At 48.2% G+C, this 8,845-nt stretch overlaps 1 long non-coding RNA gene across 1 annotated transcript; it reads right to left on the reverse strand.

The window, feature by feature from the left end:
- Positions 1-3,212: 3,212 nt before the first annotated feature.
- LOC131767924 (uncharacterized) lies at positions 3,213-7,496 on the reverse strand. Its single transcript, XR_010836192.1, has 2 exons — positions 7,418-7,496; positions 3,213-3,351 (listed from the first exon to the last, which is right to left on the reverse strand). It is a non-coding gene; the product is annotated as an uncharacterized lncRNA (long non-coding RNA).
- Positions 7,497-8,845: the final 1,349 nt, after the last annotated feature.

Genomic DNA, 8,845 nt, shown 5'->3' on the forward strand with positions numbered 1-8,845 from the left:
TTGATACAAATAAAGTAACAACTTGAGCTAATAGATTTATTTTGAGGATTTTATAAAATAATTTATATAAAACCGAAGTCACCAGGCATGTAATAAGAATTTTCAGTTAATGGCGCTGCTGTCATTATCATATGTCATCACATTACATGGCATGTGGTGTAGTTATGGTGGAACGTGGGATTTGAATGTGACTTTAGCAAAACCTCCAAATAAGCACATGCGGACAGCTGTGCGCCTGTGTAAATGAGGCCTAACCTCCCCTAGACAGGCATTTTCTGTGACTTCATCAACCACTAGAATTTCTCTTGTTAATACTATGCTGAGTCCTGTGTTTTTCTTCCCTTGCATGGGCCACAGCCACAAGAAAACCTTCACCATTAATTCCTGTCAAATGGACCTCGTGGAAATGTAGGTCCGTGATAAAGACACAGGGAAGGAAACTGGGTAGTTCAGACATAAGTTGGGAATTTAACAGGCAGAAAAGAGGACTTGTTTTCTTTGCTCATTTCTTCTAATTAACATGTTAGAGACCTCCACCGGGTCCCTAAAATTGTGAAATGAGGACTCAGTCATGTCCAGGACAAAAGCCAGGTGCAGCTGTGTCCTGCCCTTTGAGGAAGGGGCATCGGGCACCCCCTTCTTAACAGAATAACCTGAAGCATATCGTATGCACGCCAAGATAAGGCTATTATTTGGATCCCCTCTGTTTTAACCACTGCAATGTAAATGCTGGTCTGGGTCAACTTTACTTTTATCTTGTCACTGATCCTTGAGGTACGGAACAGTGTGAGAGACAAGACAGCTACCCCACTTTCCATCTTGTGTGACCCCAAAAGGTCTAGGACAGGGCAGCTCTGAGCCAGGAGACGGAGAAGCAAAGTATGAACATGGTTGGAAACGCAATCACCTATCAACCCCCTATGGCAGGGAAAGGGATTGTCCTTCTCCTCGACTCTTTCCTTATCCCCCTGGAGATGAAGGAGCAGTCAGATTCCAGGACTCCTCATCTGGCATGTCCTCTCAGCAGGACCCCAATGGTTGAGATACTTGAGAAACCCAGGTCCTGTGTGTGGCTTTCTTCTCCATTCCGTGGAACGCTTTCAGACATTCATCTCACTCTGGACCCCTTCCCTGTTTCCTCGCTTCCTGAAACACACTTTAAGCGTGTTGGTCACACTCTGGTCTCCTGTAAAGTGTAACCGGTTGGAGGTCACAAAATCCTGAATGTTGGGTGTGGGGTGTAGGACCCACGGAGAGGTGTCCTTTTAGGTGTTGGACGAGGGAACTCACTGCAGCCTCACGCCAACCAGAAAGCCCTGTGTTGGCTGATATCCATTCCACTGATGGAATAAAGCGGCACTTGTCTCCTCTTTTGTGATCTCTGTGGGTTTATAGCCCCCTCATCATTCTCAGAGCAGAAGAATTAGCAATACAGGACTTGAGCCTCCACCACTGAGGAGGTTCTGCACACCTGCCAAGATCCAGCTCCAGGAACACTTGCTGCTTTTCTCAATAGGCATTTATTCCTTTCCTTTAAATTATCACATTTGTACTTCCATGTCCCACTTAAGTGAGAATAGTTCATTCATTCATTCATCCATTCATTCACACACAAAAATAATTGAGTATTTTCTGTGTTTTGAAGTCATGCATTCGCATCTCAGGCAGCACAAACCATTATTTACCCCGATTTATTTGCCAAGAGCACAGTTGTTCTTTTGCAGCTAGAATTGGCATGGCTGGATGGCTTGTTCTCTATTTAAAATGAAAAAGGAAGTCTCAGAACCCTTGCAAAGTAAACACACGTGATCAATATACCTCAAGTTAGAAATTACATTTATTATTGGAAACTGAGTGTCCTTTGAAATGACACAAAGCCACACTGCGGGAGTCTCAGAGGTGTGACGCAATGCCAGGGAATTTCCTGTCATGCTCTCGGGCCCACTGTCAAAGGCTTCAATGCAGAAGACATTCGAAAGCAGGCTACTGTCATCTTCTGTCAGTGACTGTACACAATAATGAATCATTCGGTAACATAAATAATTCTTGAAGTCTCTGCATAAATCCTCTGTCCCCCCAGATCCCTGAAGGATGATATAGCCTCTGCTGCTGAGGACACTGACTAGCTCTCCACTTACCTGTCAACTGCATTTCCAGCAGCAATGAGCCCTCTCAGTCTCTGACGCAGAAACTTCCAGATGTGGCTCTCACAAGATGGCCCATCCCAACGAAGCAACGCACGCGCAGGCCAAGCGGACAGACAGGCCAGCGAGAGGCTCCAGGACAGGATGACCAGTGACGAGTCACCCAGAGACCCTCAGGGGTACCGTGCAGCCTCGTCCACCCCAGGGCCTGATCTGGAGCAGGTCTGGGTGGACACCAGATTCATCATCCGCCGAGCACCCACACACAGACCAAGTGCTATGAGGTTCTATATACACTAATATGTATAAAATGGATGACTAATAAGAATCTGCCGTATAAACAAATAAATAAAATAAAATTCAAAAAAAATTGAATATTTCTTACTTAGCCTTTTGACATTTACAATGAGAAGGCCCTTGTTCAACACTCGACTTTTGAAAACCTAATCCTCCGATTAAAAACATCCAGCTTCCCGAGCATCTCTGCGCTCCAGTCCATGTGTTCATATGAACAGTTCATAGGACACACTCCCAACAATAACCCTGTGCAGTCTTTAAAGGTTCATTTCAAATTTCTTTCAAAGATACGGAATCTCAGAAGAATAGTATTCATTTTAAACATCTAAATAACTTCAATCCATTGAAAACTCAAATATCAAATCTGATTAGGAAACATTGGTCCTCTTCAACCTGTTTCTGAAAGGTCTTATTGAGTTGTTGGCTGTAGGGTTCCACTGACGTGGAAATGCCCTCCCCTGGGGGCTACGTGACCTTCTGAGGGACAGCAAGACAGCCGTCCTTCAGCAAGGCAGTGATGAAACCTGCTGAAACCGCTCTGACGCAAAGATTGGAGGTGGACATTCATTTCCAAGTTCAAGCCAGCCCACTGTGCAGTATTAAACATACTGGTTTTTCAAATAGCTATTCTCAATCACCGCTCTCTGCACTTCTAGATTTTGGCTGGAATCGGAACTGACATTGCCAAGATGCTGAGAAAAGGGAAAAAGATATGTCTTTTCCTGGCCTAGTTAAAGACAGGAAGGTACAAAACCAGGCTGCAAGAATCTGTTTTCACAAATATCTCAAGAGCTTTATTCAACATACAATGATAAGCTGTACATAATTAAATGTTGCTTTTATTGTCGATGCTTTTCCCAAAGACTTTCCATCGCACCAGCATCCAAGGGCCAGCTTTCATCTTCTTTCACTATAGGCAAGAAGGACACGTGTCGGGTCACTGGCCGGACACCAGCATTGTAACCCCATCCCCACTGCTTCACAAAGAGAGAGTATTTGGAAACTAACTCATAAAATCAATTGAAAGCTTTGTTCCATAAACAGAAGGAAAAATACGATTCAGTGATCTTAGACTTTATGAATCTTACTATTGTTATGTTTTTAGGATGCTCAAGTGAAGGACAGTCAAATCATTGCATTTGCTTCCATAAAATATCGTGCTGAGGGCAGCATTAGGATGTTTCAACATAGACCTAAATAGAAAACTCTTGTCTTCTATGAGTTAGAGAGAAGAAAATAAGAGGGAACATGAAAATAAACAGCAATTACAAACATCGAAAAAAAGAAAAAAGAAATATTGATCGGCAGCTCCAAACTTTCAACCGCTGCGGAAACTACAAAGATGGAGAGGGTCCACAGGGGGTGAAGCCTGGCTCTTCTCTCCTTCTATTTTATCCTAAATGTGAAATGTACCGTCTGGGAGGGGCATTTGATTTAAAACGTGCTTATTCTTCAAATGTAACCCTTGAGAAACTTCTTAGTCAACCACACCTTACTGTAAATTAATCTAATCAGATTTTCTTCCTATTTACCCGTTTATGATACTGCTATGCTAAAAGTTTTAGAGGGCACGAAACAGAGGCATACACCGATCCACAGGGCCCTTCGGAGGAGCTGGATAAGGAGGTGGTGTTAGAATGAGGATTTGCTCCTCCTGCCTGAGCCCTGGAGGTTTGCTGCCATGCTTATCTCCTCTTGCTGATGCACCATGTGCAGACTTCATTCCCAAATGCATCTCGTGGTCCCAGATGGCTGCCGGCGTCCAGAGAACATGTCAGCATAGTGGGCAGGAAGAAGAACAGAGAAGTCAGACCCCTTCTTTAAGCAGACTTTCCAGACGTTGGCACCATGCTTGCAGGTGTGTCTCATCCATCCGAACCTGGCACGACGGCCAAGAGCTACAAAAGCAGCTGAGCACCATCCCCTTTGCTCTTGGCAGACACTTGGCCCCTGTAAGAACTTCCAGTGCTGCCGTAACAAAGGACCACGGACTAGGCGGCTTCAGACAACGCGTATTCATTCTTGTATCATTCTGGAGGTTGGAAGTCTACAATCAGAAGTACTGGACCAAAAGTATGCCCTCCCTCCTGGACTGTGGGAAACCCACCTCCTCCTTCTTCTAACCTCTCCGGCTGCTCGGCTCCAGCCCCTCCCCCGCCCCGCGTCCAGCAGCCCAGCGGTCAGCCACCCTCTGCCTCCGTGCCGTCAAACATCCCTCTTAAGGACACCGCAGGGGCATTTAGGGCCCATGTGGACAATCCAGGATAATCTCCATCTCAAGACCCTGAATTCAATTACCTGCAAAGTCTCTTTGCCAAATCAGGGAATAGTCACACGTTCGAAGGGATTTGAATCTGCACATCTTTGGGGCTGTACTTAGCCTATCACATCTGACAAAATTATCTGGGGGCTATATTCCCACGGAACAGAAGGCATGAACACGACAGGACTAGGGGCATTGGCCACAGAGAGGAAGGTGGGCCAGGCCAGGGCCCTTGAATTTCCTTCTAGAGAGAGAGACTTCAGTATGAAGGTCCTGGTTGGGTGAGTGAGGGCAATGGAAATGGAACAACATAAAGTTTGACTGAGTCCCTGTATTTTCTTGAGGACAAGCCTGTGTCCTACCATCTGCCACATCTTTTCCAAAAGGCCCCTGATAAAGATTGATGTTTCATGCATGTCTTTGAAGCAGCCCGAATCAGAACAACTCTGCCTGGGCCTCTGGTTCTTCAAAGTGCGGCGAGAGAGATATTTCAGGCCAACGGGAGGCAGCCGCCAGCCAGGCTCTGCTGTCCTTTCATCCGCGTCCATCCCAGCAGGTCCTGCTGAGCGAGCTCCTCTGCGGCCAGGCAGCCCCGAGCACGGCCCCCTCCTCGTGGGAGGTGGAGGCTCCAGAGGACGTGTGCAACAGCCAGAGGCAAGTTCAGTGGGAACAGTCATTGGAACGCTTCACAGAGAGAACATGTTCTGACCACTTTCCTCCCGTGAGGCAGGGACGCTGGGCCTTTGGCATCAATTGGCCAGTCGTGCTCCATTAGCATCTTTAAAGCCAGTTACAACTTCTAACTTCCTGAGGCGGAGACCGCTAAGGTTCTCCCTGTTCCTTCCTAGAAAAACGTAGGGAGCAACCAGCCCAGAGAGTGGAGAGTGAGATTCAGCTACAGCCTTCATGGTCGGTCTCCTGGGAAAGGACGCAGAGGTGACGTATGTCCACTGTGACCCCACCTGCTTTTCAGGAAGAGAAGCGTGATCGCCGGCTAAGTGTCTAGAGCCTTAGGCCTCACGTGGCGGGTCTGATGGAAGCCTGGCTACAAAAAGAGAGGATTTTTTTTCCAGTTTTACTGAGGTGTTAGTGAGAAATAAAACCATGAGATACTTAAAGTGTACAGTGTGGTGATTTGATATATGTATACACGTCACAAAAGGAGTTCATCCTACTTTGTAAAATGAACATTTCCATCGCACATCACCACTAAGACCCGGTGCTGTCAGAAACGTCACTGATGCCACTAGAAAGGACGCGGTCTGGGGTTTTCTAGACACCCATCCACTTGTGACTTCCTGGCCTCACGTCCCACTGCGTGCCCGGCACCGCGTGGGCCTGAGGACACACAGGGACAGACAGACGCGACCCCCGCCGAGCAACGCATCACAGGGCCGAAGCCGCTGGGAAGGAGGCGCAGCAGGTGCTAAGGGACGCGAATTCGGTTTCCAACACCGGTCAGACGACGCCTGCTCATAACACAGCTCTGACACGGCTGTGACTCACGGCCGAGATAAACACAGAACAGAGCTGCCATTCATTAATGGTCCGATTCCAGACCTTTAACACAGTTTCAACATGTTTCGCTTCCAAGGGAAGTGAATTCTTGGACTGGGAGTGGCCCTGTGGCTGAGTCCCCTCCGGGATCCCACGGGCAGCTGCACAGAGGCCACCACGCGGTCCCTCGGCGCCTCCCTGCCCACTCCCCTCCCACACCAGCTCTTCTCGACCTTTGGGTTTCTGAGCCTGCAAAGCAACAACGGCGCACGCAGGCTAAACCCGCCTCCAGCTCACTGATCTCCGTGTAAGCGTCGTGCCTTCCAAACGAGCAGCCCTCAGGCTACGGTCTGTCCGGCCAGGTCACCCCGACAGCAGATGACCCTTTCGAAACACCCCTTACCTGCATGCCACAAAGCCTTTCCCAACAAGTGTTTTCACTCCCAATAACTTCTCGTATAGCATGTGTGTTTCTCTAATTTTCTTTTGACTAGAAGGTACAGAACAACTTAAGAAGAAAAATCCCATGATCGCAGTAAAGCATACCTTACCTATTCAAAAGGTATACAAATAAATTGTGTAAAAAAGAAACACTGTTTGTTTGTCTTTCCGGTCTACTCTGGTCTACAAACTCCAGATACAGGAATGACAGAGGCTTATGTTCTTTGAAGGCCTAACATCCAGCCCGGCACAGAGCAGCTGCTTCTTGAGTGTGGGCTGCTTCTTGCTCTGGGAAGATGGGCCAAGGTCAGTGCCATCGGAGTCGCAGGGGGCTAGTTCCAGTCTTCCTTCCAAGGTTCCAGCTGAGGGTCTGGGAGCCTCATTCTGAATCAGATAAACTTTCCTGATATTTGATTATTTCCTGTGTTATTTGTTTCATCCAAGACACAGAAACAGCTGCCTGAATTCAAGCATCCTTCACCACACTGCCTTTAAAAGCAAAAGCATCCTGGGGTTGGGTATTTCCAGGATCGTGCAGGAGACGCACAGGACAGGGCTTACTTCTGCGGGGGGCGGGCGGCCACAGGTGCAGGAGAGACGCTCCCTTTAGAGCCCGTGGAACATTGGAAACCATGTCCCATATCCGAACATTAACGGCTCGAAGTGAGCACAGTTAAGTGCACCAATAGTAAGTCTACTGTAAGTAAGTAATAGGTGTCTTGTCCATAAAATGGGGAAACGAAGTATAGTCCACCCCACACCCATCCTTTCTTACCTTTGTAATTGGCGAGTACTCCTGTGTGCACCCCAGCCAGCTTCTGCGGACTGTCCCCCAAATCAAGAATTTCGGCTCTGAAGGAGACAGAAGTTGGGTGTCTCAGCCTCCAGCTCACCACAGACACCACGTGTCAGGCCAGCACCCAGCCCTTGCGGGGGCACGATTCCTAGTGGGGCGAAGAGGGGCCGGGCCCTGAGGGCAGGAGGAGCCCTCTGTGCACCCCGCGCGCAAAGCCAAGGAGACAGGCCACGCCGAGCCGGACACCCGGGGCTGGGGCCGCCCTCCTCGGACTGAGGGTGGGGAAGAGGCCCTGACAGTGGGAGCCGGGGTGGGAGCCGTGAGCCGCGTGTCATTTCCAGGCTAGGAAAAGCTTTAGAGACCAGTTTACAATTCGTGTAAAATTTAGGAGAATTAGATGCAGAAAGATTAGGTAATAGTTCTCCCAGGCAGGGCTGCCATTTTGATACCAGGTTTTGTGATGCTAGCGTGGTGCGTGGGTGTACGTGTGTGTCTGTACGTTCGTACGTCTGTGCACGCACGTGTCCGCGCACACGTACCCGCATCATCACGCTGCCGTGCGTGATCTGTGATTGGACACACCCCCAGCTCCCGCCCCTCCTCTGGTGCTGAGGGACATCCAGGCGACATCAAGTGGCAGATGAAGGGTTGCCTCCTGTGCTCCAGCTTTTGGAGGGAGCCACCTCATGACCCCGATGTGGGCAGTGCACGTGGACACATGGACTTCGGTAACAGGAATTCTCGCAGAGAGCACCGTCTTTCCGGGACCGGAAAGCACGGACTTCCGTTTCCTCCCAGCAGCTTCCTGCGGCGCTTCACCTTGACAGCCCCAGAGGTGACTCACCTTTTCTAGAAGCTGGATGAGATCCTTCCGTTTTCAAGACGTTAGTTTCCGCCTCTGGACAGCACTGTTTATTTGATTCAAACCGTGCAAAAGCTGGGTGACGTTTAAACAGCTTCTTCTCACGGTTCTCAGATTACTGGGCTGTGACAGAAAAAAGAAAAGAAAATGGGTAAGAGAAGAGCCAAACACACCGATTAAGTGACAACACAACAGAATGGCAATGCTGCTAATTGTATCAAACTGGAAGCTGGGGTACTTCATTCACATAATCACAGCTATTTCCTCCAATACCTAAAGTAGAAAACAAATACAACTGAATTGGGAGATCGGGACTGACATGCATACACTAATATGTATAAAATGGATCACTAATAAGAACCTGCTGTATAAAAATAAAATAAAATTCTAAAAATCCAAACAACAACAAAAAACAAATACAACTGAACGGCCAGTGGTGAGATGGGTTTGGATTTTGCAGGCCAAGTGAGGATGTGCCCCTAGCTACTAGCCTAATAGACTCTGCTGAGTTCCAGAACAATCACAAGAACAGCTCATTCACCACA

Source organism: Kogia breviceps, chromosome 13 (genome assembly GCF_026419965.1).
Source record: "Kogia breviceps isolate mKogBre1 chromosome 13, mKogBre1 haplotype 1, whole genome shotgun sequence".
NCBI classification, from domain to species: domain Eukaryota; kingdom Metazoa; phylum Chordata; class Mammalia; order Artiodactyla; family Physeteridae; genus Kogia; species Kogia breviceps.